This window comes from Pleuronectes platessa, chromosome 23 (assembly GCF_947347685.1).
Source record: "Pleuronectes platessa chromosome 23, fPlePla1.1, whole genome shotgun sequence".
Taxonomy (NCBI): Eukaryota; Metazoa; Chordata; class Actinopteri; order Pleuronectiformes; family Pleuronectidae; genus Pleuronectes; species Pleuronectes platessa.
Window position 1 is genome coordinate 6435819 of NC_070648.1, and position 22311 is coordinate 6458129.

Below are 22311 nucleotides of genomic sequence, written 5' to 3' on the forward strand. Positions count from 1 at the left end.
AGGATCGGCACCTAGATCAGAAATAAAGAGATGAATAAAGAAAAAACTTAGGTATGTTTTGGGTTCATGAAGATGAGAACATTACTATAAGATAAATAGGAAATGTAGGATAAATAAGGAACTGAATTCTGAACTAAATCAGTTGATAAAACCACCTCAACTCAAGGTCAACTCAATCCTCCCTGTAAGTGGGTTTCCAGGGGCCACTGTTTTATTCATGGTTGGACAATCTCTATGTATTGTTATCATCAGTAATACTATTCTACTATTCCTGGAGTAAATCAGTGTATGTATACATGAAGGACTGATTCCAGCATCCCAGTTTTAATTGACTTCAGTCTGATAGAAATATATACAGCACACCAGCTCCTCTTTTGTTGTTCTCCCGACATAACTGCTCCCCCTGTGTCTGGTGTGGTATTAATCCGCACACGTTATTACCGACCAGCGGCATCATCAAAACAACCGGCGGCGCAAACCTTCCCGATTGGAACTTCAAGGTCGAACAAACACGATCGGCACTGATTTGAATGAGAATCCTTAGAAGAGCTCAGCATCTCGGAAAGTTCCCACATCTACATTTCCATGGCAACTGAGCCGTCTCAGTGTGGGTCTGTGTAATTGGGCTCCACGAGAAACCAGTAAGTGTACCTTGAGTTGAGAGTGTTTCAGCTTCCAGTTTCTAAGGTCAAGAATGAAGTGTCAAGCCCATTATTTCATCCCGGTTCACTTTGCCTGTGGTTTCACGTTTTCCTTTTTTCAATCACTTCACTGGAAATCAGAGTTGAATTCAGGCAGTTTCTTTTAGGGTTTATGTATATAGTCCATGCTATTGTTGAAGGACTTGAATATAAATGTACGGTGGCCCTGAAGGTCAAAACCCAATGGCACATAAGAAAATAATACAACAAAACATAACACGACAATAATTAAGAATAACACACACAATAGAAAACCACACAAGTGCAAATAACAAAAGAAAAACAAAACAAATTAGAAAACACATGGACAGTGCATCCATCCCATCAGACAAACCTTGTTTAGATGTTAGGGTTAGGTCTTATTTCTTGTATTTTGCACTTCAGGGCCACCTTACCAAGTGTTATTATTTGACTCATATGATCACTTACACAATATAAACTTACAGAAAACAATAACGTATAGATAAGTCAGATAGCATTACAGGCATATGCAAGGCGCGGCATATATGGATTTTCTCTCCAAACATTTGACCATTTGAACACTTGCCAAAAACCACAACACTCTTCCTTCACTGAGGCTGGGTTTCATTATGCCCCCCCCCCCCCCCCCCCCCTTTTCTCTCATGAGACTTGGAGCACATTTACGTTTCATCCAGAGCGGAAATCGTCTGGAGAATATCCAGCTTAAATCTATGCCGTACCCAAGAGAAAAAAAAAAAGAGGCTCTTTTTTCACAGCCGGTGTGCATTTCACATTAACCAGTCAAGTGATGTCAGTCATACTCATATTCCAGCTGTCACTGGAGCCGTTTTTCTGCTGGGATAAGCCTCTCGCGACTTACGCCATAAGCCTTGAAATTGTTTAGTAAATAAGATAAAAAAGTGCATTCCTTCGTAGGACAGGCAGAGAGATAACTCGGCGGATGTGGGATGAAACCGACACCGACACGTCTCATCTGCACACGTTCATGCGGGAGCGGCTCGGGAATAGGCAACGTGTGAGGGAGTGTGTGGGGAAAAAGAAGGGTGAGGACATGTTGGGAACTCACCTCATCTGCGCTCCTGCTGAGGAAGAGCAATGGACTTTGAAGCCTCTTTGGAGCGCGACCAGCGGCTCACTAGCAAGGTTCCCAGGAGCTGTGCTCCATGTGCGTTTGAGTTAGAGCCAATGAACAAGCAGGGAGAGATAGCCTGTCGGGTCTGGCGGGGGTGAGATGAGGACCAGGCACAGGATGGGATTTGGTCTTCCTCTCACCTTTGATTCAGTAATTGAGGGCTAAGACTGGGAGGGAAACCGACAGGCTCTTGGCTCTCGAGAGTCAACCCCTAGCCTTCCGCAATCCTGGGGCACCGGTTCATTCCCAGAACACTCAGCCTGGGTTGGGCCCGTACATTTCTCATGTAACAGAGAACAGAGCAGGAGGGAGATGTGTTCACTGTTATCTTCCTGCTCGGGGATTGTCTCAGGCTATACTTACACCCTGGCTGTCTTCTTCCGCTAAAGTCAGAGCAGCTTTCCAGGAAGAAAAGTATCTGGAAAGACAGCAGAGAAAGATTAGCTGAAGTAGACTACAAAAGTAGCTACAGCACAGACTGTATAAAGACAACATAATGTGTGTCTCCACTTCCTCCCCCTTTTCAGAAATTATGCCAAAATATGCTGGAGTTGGACCCTGCCAGTTTGCATATTTAGGCCCAGAAACAAACGTTTTTATATATTATTTGATTTATTCTTTGACTTCTTAGTTTGGTACAGCAACCAGCCACAAGGGGGCATCCAAGGGGCTTTGGCTTCAATTGTAGGGAGCTGTTGTGTCAGTACAATCTATGAGCTGCAACAACAAGTGCAAACCAATACACACCTGGTATTTCACAGGTTGTATAAGTGCCGTGGAGTATTTCACAGAGTATTTTACAACTACTTAGTATTTGATCCTATGAAAACTTATCATTATCATCTCCAAATCACTTTCTCTCTCGTATAAAACATACATAGCGAGCATCATCTTCTATAATTTATGTTTTCTGATCAAACTAAATCCAAAGTTAAAAGCTAAATTCGAGCTTTACAAGTTGCTAATATCGTAGTTGTAACAACACAGAACTTCATATTCAAATTTGCTGCTTTAAATAATATGTAAATTCAGATGAAACATTAGGAATTAATAATATACCCTACAAGTGAACCATAAAAATACATTTACAGGGATGTCGGGGTAAAAAAGAAACCGTTGAAGAAGTTTGATGAATCCACTTTGAAGGGAAAAGTCGTGCTGCAACTTCTAAGTATGAGTGACATCAGCCAAGTCGGACATATTAGTGTCATTTCCAGCTGTCAGAGCCGTATTTACACTCACATAATCCCCTGGATTAATTTTTGGGGGCAATTTTCTCTCACAATCTCTAAAAGGAGAGGAAATCTGAATGAGGTCAGATAAAGAAATAATATATATAGGAAGAAAGTCAATATATGTTTGTTATCAAAAACTAATTGTTGCACCGAGTATGATTCTCCCTCAGCAGTCCATAGAGTCTGATTTTAAAAACCTGAGGAGCTTTCTTTTCCTGTGTTGAACACAGACCAGTCGCTCAGGATTTCCATAGATGGCACTGTTTCATTGCAGGAGAGACACACTGGCTCTTTGCTGCCCAGAAACAACCATGCAGTGGCAGATCCTCAGTTCACCACCACTATGTCCTCATGCTGTGACAAGCATGGGCCCAGATATGCAGCTCTTTAAAATGAGAAACGAGTGTGTGAGAATATTTCCGCTGTCATCATTTAATGGTTCTATGTTTTATTTTCCCGCTGCTTTGTTCCACTTATGGATGCTGTGGTGTTTTTGACGTTGTAGGCCTGTTTAAGGATCTTTGCATTTAAGAAGGCGTTGGAAAAAGAATAATTGCTCTTCTCTCGCGAGGCCGTGAAGAGGGAAGAGATGAGGCGTCTGGACGGTGTCGACACAAAAACATCTTTTGTGAGTCTCGGGTGTAAAAACCCATCTGTGATGAATGTTAACTTATCTCTCTGGGTTTAATTCTAATTGCACCGAGCGGCTGCAGAACAAGCCTCACTGTGGCTGATTGCGGAGCTTGAGCTGACTCATGGTTTAAAGGACTTCAAAGAAAACTGCTTCTCATCATATACTGTATTTCAGATGTAATATTCCTTCAGTAAAGAACTGCAGATCTGAGTTAAATATACTCAAGGCACGTGGCTGTGCCTTCATTCAGTTTGCAGCATGGGTGGAAGCAGATGGCCGCACACATTGAATGTGAAAGTGCTGGAGATGAAGATCTCTATCTTGTGCTTTGGCGTCATACTAATAAAATTGAATTGAAATATAAATGTAGCCCATCTCTGCTGCAAGAAGTAGCAGGAACGGTCCTTCAGGCTGTGGCTGTCATTAAATACCAACTCAAATGTCATTACAGATTCTATTGTATGCCATATAGATAAATAACTAATTCACTGAATCAAATTACATATCTTGTGTTTTCTCCTCAAATATTTTTTTTTAACGAAGAATAAAACATCATGTGTTACTGTTGATAAATGTGTAGTTGTCACAGTGAGTCAGTGGAGATGAAAGGTAATTATCTAAAATACTAATTTCAAACAACTGACTTTGTTGTTCAATAAGATAACTAAGTAGTTCTTTACGGGCACAGAGTTGTACCCATTCTCAGCATTAAGGTGCCCTTGAGCAAGGCACCAGGGTCACCTTTGGGGAGTTCAAGCCTGGAACGTGGCACCGGTGACTGTGCAGTTTTCACGCTGAGCCCAGCAGCATGTGTTGTTGCTGTGAACACACCCAAATGCACATTGCAGGGGCGACGTGACAAAGTCGGGACCTGGCTTGCACACAGTGCGAGTGATTTCCATGCGCTGTCAGTCAGATGCCCTTCAGCTCTTTGATTGGAGGAACAGAAGAGCCTCTGGTGAGCGGGCTGATGACTGATTATTCATGACGATAACATTTCAAAAGCGTCACGCGTCCTAAATATGACAAAGCAGAGCGCCGGGTGTGGGCCGCTGCAGTCCCCACACTGTTTTCATCTTCAACTGAGAGCAGCAAAACCACAAAACGCAATATATCATTGAAGCTTTAACTATTGATGTTCCCCCTGTCACTGGTCCACTGTGTACCCTCATCATCCATCACAGGCTCCTACCTGTCTCTTCTCTTTCTCCTCACACCTGTGCTCTTAACAAACAAGCTCCCAGGGTGCAGCCTGTCCATCCCAACACCAACATCAGCCACTTCAATGCGATTCTTCGCTGAGTTTAAGTGTTGGCTCAGATAAAACGTCTCTATGTCTGAGGTGTGGGGGGGGGGGGGGGGGGGGGGGGGGACTATAATGCGGATCATAATTTGCTTCACTGTTAATGAAGGGCAGCTCTACCTGAAATAGCTCATCCTTATTGGCCACTCGCTTAGAAGTGGAGATATTAATTGAGAGAATCTTGGATTTCACGTGTTGGCAGATCTCAGGGGTAAAGAGCTGCGGTTATTAAGACACCAGATGATAATCCACGACTCGCGACCTCGTGTGTCTGAGCTCACACGGAGCCAATCACTTGCTGGAAGCGACGGCGGTGGCCAATTTGAGGCCCGTCAGACCGGCACCGAGGTGTCAAATACAGATGTCTGAGGTGTGGAAGCATTTCCTGGCAGGGATGCCCACTGTGTTATTTTGCAATAAAAAACACCTCATCTTTATTTCACACACAGAAATGAAGCCACTTCCACCCAAAAATGTTGTGTGTGTGTCTCCAAACTGGTAGAAGTTTGCTTTGGGGTGAAAAGAACCAACACCAGCACAACTCAGTCAACATAAATCTCTATCTTCTCCCTCTCTTGTCTAAATGACCTACCTAGGATGCAACAGCGCCAACTAGCTGTAAGAAACGATAGCAGCATATCAACTTGAGATGAACGTTAAGAATCTATATTTTAAATAAGGTAGACAGCACACACCAGGTCTCAATCTAAATAAGCATAAACAAGATGATGGATAGCAATTTAGAACATTTATTTAATATACTAAACTCATATCTGAGCAATTAGGATGTTTGAACCCGTGTTTACACAATTATGTTCACCGATCACAATTTCACCCTTTAAAGAGAACATATTTCAAATTTAATGATGTGTTACTGAATGTTAAAGTGACCTCATTTGGTTATTGAGTGTTTTTGTGATGTAATCATTCTGCCTCTGTACACTGCCAATCAAGAGACAACTTCCAATTGAGGGTTTAGGGGAGAAAATTCCACCTACAACACTGCATGTCATTAAAAAAGTGGTTTATTATTTATATATGAACCAAATAATATGTTTGACCTGATTGTCCTATTTGTGTTTCTCCTCAGGCAGCGGTTCCCTGCTGCGGCGCGGTTGAGGGATGGCAACACGAGGGGGTCCTACTTTGTACTTAAGACACAACTGGTTTAGCCAACTGTAATATAATATAAATGCAGCCTAATATTAGATTCAGTTAAAGTTAAGCATGCGTACTTGGACAGAATATGGTGTCATTGCTCCAATATGGGATCCCTTCATAGCCAATATGGAGTCCAGCAATGCTAAATCCCTGGAGCACTATCAGTGGAGCATGTTTGACATATTTGAACATTTCTCCAGGATTGAGCCAGTATCAGTCGACCTTCAGCCTTCGACCTTGAGTACAACAAAGCTGAGAAGTAAAACACAATGACCTGTTTACGACAACGATGTCATTATCTCAGTTTGACTCGAGTCTCAAATCAACCCAGTCTCTGGACACCACCCCATCATTAGCGTCTGTGTGTCACCACCAGCCAAGCAGCTGGGCGGGGCCTCGTTGAAACGGAAGATCACCACTTTGATGGAGCGGCTTCACCTCTGCCCCCGTGTCCGACACCACTTGGCAGGACCCACTCATTAGCAGGTCTGTGGGTCCAAACCTGCCATCTGTCCCAAGGCTAAGGCTCAGAGCCCCCCCCACACCCCTTTGCACTCTCCGCGGCCCTCGCGCTTGAGATGCCAGGGAGCAGAAGGTGACACTCCAACTTTCTGTCTCTGTCGCTCCAACTCCAGCTGCGGTCAAGTCCGGGTTACTGTTATTCTGAGAAAGCCAGGATGCTCCGCCAGCGGTGAGAACAGGACGAGGTGGAGAGGGTCTGCTGGTGTTTGTTCACTTTGTTTACAATATGAAGAGGGAGCCGGGGAGAGCGCGTCTGCGTTCGAGTCACAAATCAGCAGCAGCTGGCTTTGAACGCCTCACTGTGTGTTTCTGTATGCATGCACACACTCCCTGTGCACAGTCTGTGCTTGTACCCACTGGCAGTGTTTGCAGGGGAAGATGAGAATGGGCAGGCGGATGTTTCAAAATAAACTGTATTTTTCCCCCTGCTCCCTGAAACACTTTTTCCAGGGGGCACCGGTACTTGATGGAGACGTGCGAGTCGAGCTCGGCATGACAATGTGCACTCCTCTCCTCGGAGAGTGGAGAGAGAGAGCATCAGGAGGGACGAGTGAGAGATGCGAGACAGTGCTGTGACTCTCCTGTCAGAGCCTGAAGCCTGACTCGCGTTCATCTCTTGTGTCACCCGGCCTGAAATTAGGCCGGGCTGTGACAGTCAGCGACTGAGCCTTCGCAGATAAATTAATTTCCACCATTTAATCACTTTCTAATCTCCCGTCTGTACAGGTACATCTTTTCTCCGCCGCTCTTAAACCGAAAGTAGACTTTCAGAAAGAACGCAGGTAATAGTCTTCAATGGGAGGCTGTTAAAGAAAACTCTCATTTCTTCTCCTCACTCCATTAGACGTGACAGAGTTATCCGTTTCTTCTCAATCACAGCACTGACACCTCTGCAGTGTGCGAGGAGGAGTCCAGAAGGAGGAGAATCTGTCCTCCCGGAGATGTGTATATGCTTTCTTGGCATTTAAAGGAAATGCAGTATGCGCTGCTACATCACAGCAGCCCGGCCTGCAACATAAATTACAATAAAGTCACAATACTGCAATGTTGTTACTAACCTGAACCACTAGGGGCCAGTAAGAGAACATCTGATCAATATGCACACATTATGTCCACGAGCCTGAATCTGCTCAGTGGCGGACGATTCACCCAAAACGTGCCATTTTTCCAAAGTGATTATCTGAGATACACAAAAGGCACATTGACAGCGAGGAATGTTCCAATGATGGGTGTTATTTATTGTCCAATTCTGTTCATAATCTCAGAAGAAGAGAAAAAAAAGAAAGAAGACGAGTGTCTACCTGAGTATTTATGATGCACTGTGCCGGAACGCAGAGAGAGAAAGCCAGTGAGGCCTGCAGCAGGGCGGGATGATTTCAGGTGGATGCTGCAGAGAGGCTGCGGTAGAGGAGAAATAAAACATGGCGTTAACGTCGTGTTGCAAATGACTCGGCGTTTGATGCCTCTCCGGTGAGTATTCAACACAGCCACCTCCTTTGTCTCTCTCACTCTCTCTCGCTCCTGTTTTTCTCTCTGGTGACAAACTCCAGAGCAAGTCTTATATGGGAAGTTTCTATAGCAACCCCTGTTGCCAGCGTGAGCTCATCAGTTAATTTCCCCAAAGACTCGTCAGACAAAGAGAGAAAAACAGAAAAAAAGAGAAGACTGTGGGCACCAGGTTGACTCTGCGGCGGCGGCGAGGTCTGCTCCTCGAGTTCTCAATGTTTAATCTGCTAAATGAATGTCACCGCTGAGCTGTAGCCACTGGGAACCAATCAGGGTGTGACGTCATCGCATCGGTTTAACGACCTGGTGGTGATGGGGGGGGGGATGCGTGGCGTCGCCAGGTGGCAAACGACATGTGTTCCCTCTTTTTTAACGCGACGACAGAAAAGGCGATGGCGGCAATCGCTGCATTATCGGGAGCTGTTTGTTTGGATGTGTTGATGGAGCCGCCTCGAGTCAACGATGCCACGTCTGTCACCTTGTCCCAGGAAGTGCACGGAGAGACGCGGCAATAAACAGTCAACAGGAGAGAAAAAACAGGATCTGGAGAGCAGAGGACAGGGCACAACCTGCTTTGTTAATGTCTCCCTGACAGCAGGAGATGCCTAATGTGGGTGGAACACACACGCAGCAGGGCCATTGATGGGCATTCGAGGGGGTCGCTCCCGCCACGGGAAATCCGGCAGCTTTTAGGCTCTGGCTGTGGCTCTGGAGGTCTTTGGAAATGTCAATCATGTGCCCTTGGACCCACATGCTGGGACCTGGGCTTCAGAAAACTTAAATTGTCTCCTGCACTTCTCCTGCAGTCAAAAACAGTCTTCTTCTTCTAGAGCACAATCAAAAGTGCAGTCACTCATAAGGATTGTGAGGACCTTGAAAACCTGCCACTGTGATGAAGTGGCCTATCCAGTGCAATTAAACCATGTAATAAAATATGTGAGCAAGAGCAACATTTCAAATCGGTGCTATGCATTTCAAATATTCAGATATTTTTTCTCTTCTTCATATTTGACTTATCTTATTTGCTTTCTCGCGAAGAAAGGAAAGTCTATTGAAAAATACAAAGCCGATAACAAATTTCCAATCACACTTGTCAGTTGCATATTGGATCATGTGAACCATGAGGATGTGTCTCCACCATTGTCCAGACATGAAACCAAAACATCCCACAAACGAACTCTGCTATCTTATGTTTTTGTAGCCAGAGTCTGAACAGTAGCAATCTAAAGATGTAGCCATGGCTATATTTTTGATAGCATCAACTTACTGTGTGATAAGAACTACTGGCACATGTCCTATCCACTAACATAAAGGTCACAGGGTTTATGACCTATACTGCAGCCAGCCACTAGGGGGCAACTGAAACACTTTGGCTTCACTTCTGTGGAAGCTGTCACATCCTCCATCTCTACAGACTGTGATATTAGATTAAGTTGTTCTTTTTCTCCTTGAAATCAACAACTTTCAACAAACAAAACTAAAGTTTACTCAAGTAGCAGCTGTTGTCTGACACATTTAATGTGGAACTTTACTACCAAATGAAATTGTTCTTACCAGGAAAGCACCTTGGGAATTATTAGAAAATGAAGATGAGTGAACTTCCTCCTCCTCTAACCGCACAAGTTTTTAAAGAAAGAATTAAGTGCTTTCAGAGACGGCCGCTGTCATAAACTAAACCTGTAAACACTGTAAAACTTGAGAAAAGTGGCTGCCAGGTAGAAAAGGCACAATAATCCAAATTCAGATGGAGACCAATTTATGTTGCGCTATTGATTTTTTCCTCCTGCTGTTTACTTTCATGAGCTTCCTCATTTTCTTTCTGCAGGTCGACAAGCAGCATTCATTTGTTTCTGTGTATAATCACTGCGGCTTCCATTAGTTCGCCCGGATACAGCCTGAAATAATATGATGTATTGCAGCTCCATCATTTCATCCACGTCTGTAAACATTTTAAAACATCGTGTCTGCAACTTGTCGTAGCAGACACAGGCTAATAGGTTCAGGTGGAGCGGCCAGACACTCACAGACATTGATTTGCAGTTCTAATAAACTGCAAAGCTAGATGAGTGTGCAGAAGGTATTAGTGCTGGGAATTTAAGCATCCGATGTTAGGGGTGACATTTGAATATTGGAGGTCGGCAAAGCTTTTCATTTATCCGTTGATCTCGATCAGTCCCTCACCTGTGGTCACGAACTCCTGTGACAGAACGAGGCTGCGAATACAAGCCCATGAGTTTATCTGTGGGGTCCATGGGTTCATCCTTAGAGGTAGAGTGAGGGGTTCTACATCCTGGGGGGAGCTTAGAGAAGAACCGCTGCTTCTTCACATTGAAAGGGGACAGTTGAGGTGGTTCAGGCCTCTAGTCTGGATGCTTCCTGGGCACCTTCTGCTGGAGGGTTTACTCGGCTGCTCCAACCGGGAGAAGAACCCCAAGGTCGACCCAGAACCTGCTGGGATAACATATCCCCTCTGGCCTGGGAACACCTCAGGGCCACCCAGGTCGAGGGGGGAACTTTAGCTGGGGAGCGTAATGTCTGGAATATGCTAGTTCCACATCCCAAGCTAGGATAAGACAATGGCTGAAGGGATTTATCAATAAAAAGGCTGATTTATTATTTTGTATTCTTAAAGTGCAATTTAATTATACTATATTTGGGCAACTTGACAACTTTTTAGCACAAATCTTCAACTTTAATTTTTTAACAACATCCCGACTGCCAAATAGTCTGAGCAACCAAAAAGCTTCTTGTACTTTCTGACTTAATAGGAGGAAGAATATATTTCAGCCACCCCACAAATATACTTCTGTTCTTTGTTGGAGCAAAAAGAGAAACAGAGAAAGTGGATAAGAAATCTTTCCCCTTCAACAACAAATAGATTCCCATTTGAAAAGTCTTTCAGTTTGTATGAGCGGAGAAACTGAACAATCGGATACAGAGGTCAAAAATGTTTTACTTAACAAAGCGAAGAATCCCTACGAACAAACAAAAACGTCTTCATCAATATAATCAGTTTAATCTATGTAGCTCATGAGAATAACAGGAGAGTTGCTTTCAAAAACATAAAGGTGCAGTACAGACAGAAAAACAGTCTTCTACATCTCGAGGTATCTGCCTTCACATTTCACAAAGTGCTGCCTTCCTCTCCTTTGCCTGGAAAAGTGTCTAAAATAATCACATCGCGCCATGACAGCTTCAAACCGCTGCAGCACAGACGAGACTAAAATGGCATCAATATCATTTCAGCGCGAGGGGGACGGGGGGGGGGGGGGGGGGGGACGGGACGGGACGGGAAGCTTCTTAAACTTTTACATAAAAGCCCAAAACAATTTCGTCGGGGCCCCTGAGAGGGACGGCTCGGTCACGCCAGGTAAAAGCTTTGACATTGTCACCGGCGCATTAGAATATAAACTGCGTCGGAGCTTCTGCCTGTGCAGCCGCGACACTGACGTCTCCATCCTCTTTCATCGCGGACGGACCTGCCACTCAGCGCACCTCTCCACCTGTCAATCACACGTGTCACCAAGACATTAATGACCCTCATTATGTGCTGTGGCCATATGGCACGGCTCTCTGTGTGTGTGTGAGTGTGTGTGTGTGTGTGTGAGAGCGAGTACGCCTGAACCAGCCGGTCTGCTTTGTCGTCCTGAAAAGCAGATTGCACTGGAGATGAGGCCAAGCTCCTGGTGACCTCCCTGAGACTCTCAATGCCGTGGTTATACTGACAGAGGAAATATGGCTGTCGGGCTGGGGGGGGGGGGGGGGGGGGGGGGGGGCGAGCGTAATGGACTCTTTGCATCTGCTTCAGAGTGTCATCGCAGATGTCCCCTTCTGTCCGGCAAGAGCGGGAGAGAAGGAGCGAGGATAGCGGTAGTCGAGCGGGGGGGCCACCGCGGGGGTCACTGAATGCTACAAATCAAAGTGAAGTCCTCACCCATCGAACGGGTCCCTCTCTGTGACAGACATGTGTGCCTGTTGGGAAATAAACCCACTGTGAATAATTTGCCACATGAATTTGACTTCAATGATATTTGCTGCAGAGTAAGATTTTCCAAAGCCGGATGTAAGACAGTGCAGTGAGGTGGAGTTAGTCCCAAACCTGGAGAGGCAACATGAAGATTAAGATATAAGCTAAGAAATCGGCCGCATTATTTTCAGATTTATTCTAAGAGGAAGGTTTTGGTTTGTCCTCGTGGTTCCAGCTGCAGGCGGCAGAAATCATTTCCCCTCCAACGTTTTTTTTTTTGCAACTAATTCTTCACATTTAACTGAAATGCTAAAAATCAAACATTTGCTTTAACTGCCTATTACTGTACTTTTTTTATTATTCATGAGGCAAAGATTGACATTTGGGCTGATTGAGCTGTTCCAGTTCCATAATTAAATCCCTCTTCATTCACACTGAGAATCACATTTAATTATCTGCTAAATAAACCCAGAATCAGCCACTTTTAAATTAAAATAAATATTTGAAAGGAACACTTAACAGTTGTTTCTTTTCTGGCAGCAGACATGGATCGCTTGAGTGACTCAACAGGAAGTCAGGTTTGTATTTACCGTTGACTTGCATGTCAGGATGGTTATTATTAGCCCGCAGTATGAATGTTACATATTTGTGCATCTTTCCCTCCAGTTGGCTCCTGTCCTCAGAGACGTGCACAGCAGCGTCTCCTCCCGCTCGCCACTGTCAATGTATTCCCGGTGGTGTGGGACGCCGAGTGGGCTGGAGCACGCTAATCAAAGCCACTGGAAACACAAACAAGCATCTGCACAGGCTGCAGAGCTCTCCCTCTCTCTTTCCCTCTCTCTCTCCCTCCTCAGAGCCGAGAGCCATCGGGCTCTGGCTTCAGGACGGGTAAAGTGGTTTGATTAACTGTCTAACAACAAGGTTAAGATAAGAGCAGGCACAGGTTGTAACACGCGGAGAACCGATGACGCGCCGATAACAAATCACACAACTCTTAAAAGCAATCAATCAGGTGATAATTTCAAAGCTGCTGCTGTGCTAGTGTACATTTTAGATTATTAATACCATCAACCAGGGAGCTTAGGTTTTCACCCTGGTCCATTGGTGTGTCTGTTAGCTGGATTACGCAAAAACAACTGAACCGATTTCCATGACACTTTCTCAAGAGCTAAGAAGGAACTGAGTACATGTTGGTGCAGATCCGGGCATTTACTTTCACTTTGTTAAACATTGTGAGATCTACTATTAAAAGGCTCAAACACAAATTCAAAATAGGCTTTGCTTGTTTTCTTTAAACTATGGGGCACATCCATGATGCTGGGATTTTGGGCACAGAGCTGAAGTCACTCACTCGAGCTGAGTATCTCGGCTCAGGCCTCTTGTTTCCTCGCGGGCTTCAGATGCAGTAGGACGACTCGAGGGGAGGGGGGGGTGGGGGGGTTGTAAAGACAGACCGTGTGCAGAATCCAGAGAAGTCCACTCGCCCAGGCTTGCTGACTCGCGGGCTTTGCAGAGGTGTTAGGGCAGGCCTTTGCCAAAATTCATCTAGTCTGCCGGGGCTCTCATGCGGATATTTGGCGCGGGGGTCCGTGCGGACTTCCAGAGAGTCTGCTCGCCTGCAGACTGCGAGTGGGATTTTCACACAGCTGACTGCTCTGCTGATGTGATCATGGGAGACATCAGGTGACAGAGGCTTGTTCAAGTCCCTGGGATAAGATCTGGAAAAACACGGCCCCCGGGGAGCGAGTAATGTCCGTCTGCTGTCGGGTTCAACGTGTCGGGAAAGCTGCTATTAATTGATTTGTTTATATCGAGGTTGACTAGTGCTTTCGATTGTTATTCCCATGACGGTGCACAAGCCCCATTTTGAGAGACAGCGCCTGTCTTCTTCTGAGAATGCATCCTTTCAAACTTGTGCATTCACCGTGAGCTCCTCAGTCAGACATCCTCGAGTCTTAGTTCACTGGGGCCCGAGTCTGGACATTTGAATTCAGCGTTAGAACAACCGCGGCAGAGGGAAGCCCACGGAGCACAGAGCAGCAAGCAAGGATGTGCTCTTTGACTAAAGCTGTTAAGCCCCTGCTGATCGATTGGCCTGGCCTTTTACTAGAACTGTACACACGCGCACACAGTGGGCCATTGTACATACAGAGTCCACGTCTGAGAACACTTTCCCGGGCAGAGAAAACAATAATATAATAAGACTAAAAACTATTTCACAAGGAACAAATGCGCTACGAAAGCATTTAAAGAAGCTTACATGTGGCTCAGGAGATAGAACGGGTCGGTCACTGGCCGTGAGGTTGATGGTTTGATCCCCGACACCTGTGCTCCACCAGTGTATGAATGGTATTTGACGGAAAACAGCACTGCATATATAAGCGCTGTATACATGTGTGCATTAATGGGAGGTTGGGACTATAAAGAAATGCAGACCATTTACCATATTACAGCAAGGGCCTGGACTTACACAAGATATGTGGAAAAACAGTAACAGACACATTCCTCATGACAGCCTTGTTGATCAAAAGTGTTTGTGGACTCAAACCCATCACCACCCCCCCCCCCCCCGCAAAGTGCTGAGTAGATCAAGAGGGAATTTTCATTTTTGGATGAACTCTCCCTTGTAAAGGTTGGATGCAGCAAAATAACAATTTATTCCCCGACAGGCACATATCAAACGCCCGGATCTGTTTTGTGAAATTATCAATGCTGGCTTCTGTCACTTTCCCCCCTGAGCTCCCTCAAAAGGAAACCAGGATTATCGGAGGCGTCTTGTCCGGCAGCCACAGCTTTCTGAAGGTCAGCGGTTTCCTGTGTCCGCAACTTTTTTTTCCCCTGATGCAGCGAAGCCCAGTGACGGTAAACATTTGAGAGAGTGCAAGGTGCTGATTCTGTTAGTTTTCCAAGCTGTGGCAACCCATTGAGGTTTAACTTGGGGAAAGGGGGACTCTGCTCCGCCTACTTTGTATTCCTACGACGCTAAGGTCAAACCTTGTTTGATTTAAGAGAAGAGAAATATATTGTGAGGATAAAAAAAACATGCTTTGTGTCAAATTTGGGGATTGTGTTGCCACGGGCCTTACAAGCTGCAACACAAAGTTTCATTAGGAGACCAGGGACCAAAGGGAAGGCAAGGTGGCTCTTCAAGTGCAGCCCTGAATCGCTCCATCAAAATAAAGGCCTGGGTGAATCATCCTGTGCTCAATCAAGCTCGGCTGATCAGTATGCACCTGCAGGAAGATGTGTGCGCTGCATTAATAAGTTTGTTCCTGGGTTTTTTTTAACCCCCAACCCTCCACTGCATAACAATTCAAGTTTCAAATTCCAGCGACCGAGTCAAACCACCTCTGACGACTCTATTCCCATATAAAGAGAGATTAAAACCTCAGCCAACCCCTTCGTCTTCCCCGTTTTATTTACTTTATATTTTCATATTCGGTTGCAGTTTGATGATGGTGCTTCATCTACCAGTTCAAGCATCTGCCCGTGCTCCCAGATCAAGTCTGGGCATGGCCGCTGGGTCATAAAACCCTGTCAGAGTGAATAATGACGAGGTCTCCCGAGCTGAATCCGCGCCAGACCAGGTAGGTGACACGCTGGTGGGCAAAGCATTCTGGGAGCCGTGTGGCTCCGCCGACAGGCTCAGCATCGCTCTGTCATCTGCCGGGCTGGCTCGTGTGTGTGCACTCTGAAGAGTTCTGGGGCTGTCAGCGGACTGGGGGGAAGCCGGAGCGCTTCATGATGTCAGATAAACACTGGGAGTGGAGGGCACCCAGCAACAAAACAGACTGGAAAGCGCTGGGAGGCTTTGGAAGGAGAGAAGGGAAGAGACAGCCGGGCTTGAGAGTGTTTGGGCCTTGAACTCTCCGTTGGTTTTCTTTCCTCCAGCAACCTTGTCGGCAAAACCCGAGCCTCTTCACCAACCTATTAGACAGTGAGGTTCTGAAGTGGCAACAGGCAGCGAGAGCCTGCTCGTTATTTCGCTTCCATTGTCAACGAGATCGCTGGTGCCCTTTCAAGCAAGTGTATCGCTTTCCAGACAAGATTACACACAAAGTGGCGAACCACTGTTGCGACTTCAAGGCACTCTTTAATGAACACGACAACACTATGAAACACACCCGAGTAGATGATAGAGGAGGATTCTGGGAGGAAAAACAGGGACAGCTGCTGCCAGAGGACGCCGAGCGAATGTTTGCATGCTCCTGCTGCTTAAATCCACTCCCCTGCCTTATAGGGAGGATATTGGTCGTTCTTATTATTATTCCTTTATGCGTTCTCGCTTGGACGCCAGTGACAGCTATTTATTGCAGAGCACGGCATATATATCTATACGTACAAGAAGACTTTCTGATGTTGCAGAAACGAGAATCTGATTGGTTTTGAATCCCCTAACTGCCAGAGCCTCTAACCCTTCAGGACAACAGGGTACACAAACTCTGTCCAGCAAATGAATTAATTATGATTCCTTGTGAGTTTTGCTGCTGAGCCCTGAATCACTTTTGGCACCTTGAATCTAAGCACACTACTGCAGAGAGTCAAATAAATCAAGATAATTCACCTCTGTGCTGTAAACATTATGTTCTACTGATAAGTAAAAGTTTCCAAGCAGCCTTTTCTAGAGTTTGACATGACAAATGGAGGTGATGCAAAACATATCCAATACCTTTATCTCATGTTTGTGCTGTAAGTTGTGTTTGCATAGTGCTGCGGGAATGAGAATAAGTAAGATTTGTATAAGTCCTCATTGGCTTTAATTGAGGAATGCAGGTTGATGCTAACTACCAGGTTTGTGTAGAGGAATACGTCACACATACATTCCTGCATGTGAGGAGCACTTAACTACTCAGTTTGTTGAATAAAAGAAAATGGAAGTGAAATGTCAGGAAACAAAAGGGGGAATCGTATCTAGTGGTTGTTTATCCACGAATAATTACTTAAGTGCTTGGCTTCTTTCAACTGTTGATCAGGTTTAACACACAAATAGACACACACACACACACAAATCAAATCTAAGACAGACATGTCATGAATCGGGAAGGAAAGTAATTCACCAGCATCTGCAAAGGTGACAATAAGAAAGCTAAATTATTCAAATGGTCATAATCAGTCACTGCACTAGACGGTTCCTGTCTGACAGAGCCGTGACAGTGACTCAGCGACTCTGCAGTGACAGTGACTCAGCACCCACCCTCAGCAAATACAAGCAGCTTTTGGAAACTGAAGCTGAAGCCTCGGTGGAAGGCGCTGGGAAACATCTCCGACTCGGCGGCTGAGTGTTTGTCGCATTCAGGAAGCAAGCTCAAAAAAACCTCACCATCCCTCATCCCTTTCTCCTTTTGTGGTTTTATCTTGAATAATTTTTACTTTTGTAACGTTGCTCTTTGAAAGTCTGGTGCTACAGCAGATAAACGCTTCTCTCTTACTCAGCATGAGGTCCCTCGAGCGGGAGGCTGTTATAAAAAAGAGGCTGCAGACCAGAAGTTTGACTCATCAGAGCAACTTTTGACGCAGCCCTGTCTTGTTAAACTGAACCCTGTCACAGGATGCGTCATCGCCCCCCCCTGGTACCTTCACACCAGCCTCCACCAGGGGTCATGCACCCACATATAGACGAGGCAATAAAGCTTTGAAGTGGCTCAAAATAGTCCAGAGCAGCACCGCATACAAATTTCTGGAAAACCCACTCACTGTGAGTTCTGTGGCACACAGCCTGGAGATTTAAAGAAAGAGCCGCTAAACTTAATAAAACCAGAAACAATCGGTGACAAAGACAATCGAGAATAAAATGTAATTTAGGAGCCGTTATGTCATCTCCTTGTGCGAGGGGATAAAAAAAAAAAAAAAAACGGACAGGAAGAAGAAAGAGGAGACGGTATTTACATCCTCTAAATCACACCGGCAGACAAGATGGAGTTTAGCGTGACATGCATGCGTAAAAATGTCAACAAAGGCAATTAAATGGAGGAGGAGAGGAGCAGCTTCTCCACGAGACAACAGTGATATTTTACACCGGCTGGAGACAGGGTCACACACTCGGGGTCTGCTCCGCGAGACATTCATTACCACAGCAAATATACTGCCTGCTCACAAATTTCAATTGGTCCTATTGAGTTTTAGATGTGCTAGATTCGACATATAAGTACACGCTCATATTCTAGTGCAGTAGTCATTAATGTTTCTGCTATAACAATGAGATTTAAACCCTAAATATGCCAAAATTACTAATAATGGTTGCAAAGGCCAACCTCTCTCTGCAGTGGGAGTGTGCACATAAATAACAAATCACCACCAAGTCATTAAAGTAAGTTCATAACTATAATCATGTTTCCAAATTGCTTTGCGATCACAACAAAGGAGACTTTTATCAAACACAAAACACAATTTTTCCAAAGTGAACTTCCTTCTTTTCCGAACACAGCAGCACTTTGTCATCGTCACAGCCCTTTTGGACTGAATGTGTGTTTTATATTTGCATTCAGCGAAATAACAAAAGTATGTATGAATAGATTTGTTATGTAGCACACAAAGAAATCTCCATCGGGACAAACCTGTTGTTCACTTTCACTGCATTAGTGAGCCTCGGTTTATTATGCATCAGTCAAACGGCCTCTAGAAAACACCAGCAGGGTTAATATCAGAATCCACATGCACCTTAATCTGAACAGCAGGAAACATCACGGGCCACAGCTGGAGGCGTGGACACTTTTCTATTAGCCGAGCGAGGAGATGTTTGCACATATCAATCAGGTCAAGGACTGACAGTCAGAGTGTAAATGTGTTTTTCCAACAGGTTTAAATATTGCAAATAAATGGCTGTAATAGAATATATACGTAAAAAAAAAAACACCCACGTAAGAGTGAGGCTGTGAAACTCACAGCAACACTTATAGTAATATATTTTCGTTTGCTGATAAGAAGCTGTCACACTGGGACTTAGTGTCTTTCAGGTATTTCAACTATGTTGCACCAAACTGCATCTTGTGTGCCAGACGTCTCAGACAATTCATTCATTATTCATCGGAAATCATTTGAGCAAACGCATTATAATGATGTGATTAGCTTTGGTCTGAATGAGCTGACAGCCACATCCGGTGACTCTGCCTTATTTGTCACGACTGGCGGATGAAGACTGATGAAAAGTAGGTGTTACGAAATAAAGATTATTAAAGCAACACTGTGTGACTTTTACTGAGCCACAGCGCCCTCTGCAGCCACACATAGTAAGTGCAGTCCCACTCACTGAATGGTGGATATTGCTTCCTGAACCCCAATATATGCCAATGTAACAAACACACAAATCTCTGTTGAGAATTCTTCATGTTTTAAGTATCAAAGCTGAATATTTGAAACAAACACTGGTTTAAAATCTGTCTTTTCCACTGAACCACAGTTCAGACTCTTGAACTTGTATTCTATCTTCTCACAGGAGAGTGTAGCCGATCAAAGTTACACTGAGCACCAAGGTTCAGGTTGACGAGTGGGAAGTAAAACTGCAACATTCTCCAAGTCAGTGAACCGTCAAACTAGTCTTGAAGCTGCTATTTTAAGATAGAAAAAAATAATAGTGTTGCTTTAAGCAATCAAAAATACGTCATATCGAATTAAAATCTTAAATAGAAATTCCCCTTGTTGAAAATGTGAAAATAAAGATTTTTCCCAGATTTCATGATCACATATTTTGTCCGCATTTGTTCTAAAAGTATTTAAATCATTATCTCTTATATAACACTGAACTTTCTGCTCAACAACTCTTTCTGATGGATGAATCACCTTCAGTGGAGACTAATTAACCCAGTGGTAAATAGTTGCAGCACAGAGGCCTAATCTTTAAATTGAAAAGGTCATTTGAAGTAAAAAAAAAAAAAACTCTCTCCAGACGGATACAAAGTTGCTCTGAAGTGTCTGTATCAGTTTGACAGCGGTGCGATGAACAGAGACACTGTTCCAATTACTACATATTCCAGGCTGCCTGGAAACAGGTACCCTGAAGCAAGAACAGCGAGCGCACCGAGGGTGATTACAGTCTGAAGGATGGCGGGAGCTCTCTGTAATGCTCGTCTGTCGAAGCACATCATTGAATCCCCCTCTAACTCCTGTAATCTTCCCATTTCGACGGTCAATGTCTATTACTGTATATCTCGCACTTGACAATGAGATCGGCTAAATGTCAAGTCGTGGGGAAAGTGAGGCGATCGTGGCCGTTTGTGAGCAAATCCTCGAAAAAGCACGGAACAGACAAACTGAGGCAAAACTAAATAATTTGATGAGAAACCGAGCGTGCACTGACACAAATGTTTTTTTTTTTTGGAGGAAGCAATGACAACTCTCAATCAAAAATCGGTGCAGCATTCAATTACTGGAAATGGAAAAGGCCTTTTAAAGATTGTTACCCCGTGTTCCTGACTCACTATCATTTCGTGCCAAATAATAATGCTCAGTGCTGCACAGAATGTGAGCTTTGGTGGATAACACACAACTAAATAAACATTAAGTAAAAGCCTTTCAGTAGTCTGGTCTACGTGTTTGAATAAATGTATTGAAGAATGACTGTAGGGAGGGAATCAATGGTTCAAATGGATTAATGCCTTGCTCATTACTACACAAACCCGACTCTCCTGCTGTGTAATGTGCCCGGCGCTCGTAAACCCCCTTACGTATTACGCTGGAATGAGATGTGCGAGAGAATAATGCAGGAACGTGACAAGCAATCCTACCTTAAGACTCCGGTTTCATCGCCTCTGTGAAGTTCCCCACCCGGCAGATTGCCTCTGGCGGCGTGCCCCGGAGCTCCGGCAGCGTTCTAATGAGTAAAGGAAGAGGAGAGGTGGGATACATGCAGGAAGTCCAAACATTACACAGTCAAGTTAAAGGAAAAGTTTGCTCCAGGAGTTCTAGCTGTATGTGGGGAAATGTGAGTCAGGCCTTTTTCAGGGAGGAACTGTAGAGACTGAATTTATAAGTCAGGTAAATAATTAAAGAGAAGTTAATGTTCATAAGGCACAGAATTAATCCACATGTAATCAAGCTCAACTAAAATAACCTTAAATCTATGATGCCACATATCTAGTATAATCAATGTCAACAAAACAAGTACACATACAATATTTGACTTATTACATCACGATTTACTTACTTTATCAATTAAATAAAATTATTGTTTGGTCAAAGCCTATATGAAATAGTGAGTAATGTTCATCACACCTTCCTGGAGTCAATGTGACTTCTTCAAATTGCCTCTTTTGTTCAAACAATATGAAACATACAGGACTGCAGCTATTCCTTCATGGATGTGACTCACAAGCAAAAACAACAAAACACATTTGCAGCTAAGAGAAAAAAACTAAACTATCAATATGCATTCCTGACCTTATAATTCTCTATAATATTTAGACTGAGAAGTAGAGCAGAACCTTGAATCTGCTGACTTTTGATTGTTTTCAGTTTTGTGGGGTTAATGGCTAGAAAATGGAATTGGAAGTGATTTGAAAATTACATAAAACAAGTCATTTTAATGAATTATTTAGCAGTTGTGGTATCACCAGAGGTTTTACCACCAAGCAGGGTGAAGGGCAGTGCGTGCCAGTAGGGCCGAGCAGGCAAATAGGCTTTTAAACAAAGGATCCGGTTTCTTACAAGAAATAAAACATAAGAGTTCATCAAAAGGAAAACGTAGGCTCCATTAACTTGCTCCTCACATGGATCCTTCCCAACTTAGTTTCGGTCACATCTCCAGTCCTTTGTGCTCTCGCTCTCTCCACACCTGAGCTCCGGGTTTAATGAGAGGGCTGATGCATTGGAACCTCCCAGAGTGGTGCATTCTGGGAGATGTAGTGTTTCCGGCAGCCATCTTGTGATGTGGTAGGCACTCCCGGAGAGGCACATACTTCCCCTCTACTCCCCGTCCTCTTGTGATGCAACCCAGTCTTCACCAAAACAATAGAGATACATATTTTATGAGTTTGAAATCTAAATAATTAAACAACTTGCTTTAACCTAAGCCACACTGCGTTTCAATTTGCAGAAATCCATGGGGTAAAAAGCCCACGTTTAAAGTGCCTAAGTGAAAATAAAATAAGCTCCCATTATCTTGCAGCTAAAATATGAGAAGGAGGCCACTCTGCAAAAGTGAACTTACCCATTGTACTGCAGTGGGAACTCAATA

The 22311-nt window shown here is 44.4% G+C and overlaps 1 long non-coding RNA gene across 1 annotated transcript; it reads right to left on the bottom strand.

The window, feature by feature from the left end:
• Positions 1–1839: 1839 nt before the first annotated feature.
• On the bottom strand, positions 1840–20881 carry LOC128430421 (uncharacterized). Its single transcript, XR_008334021.1, has 4 exons — positions 20864–20881; positions 7972–8068; positions 7729–7850; positions 1840–2233 (listed from the first exon to the last, which is right to left on the bottom strand). It is a non-coding gene; the product is annotated as an uncharacterized LOC128430421 (long non-coding RNA).
• Between the last annotated feature and the right edge of the window lie 1430 nt (positions 20882–22311).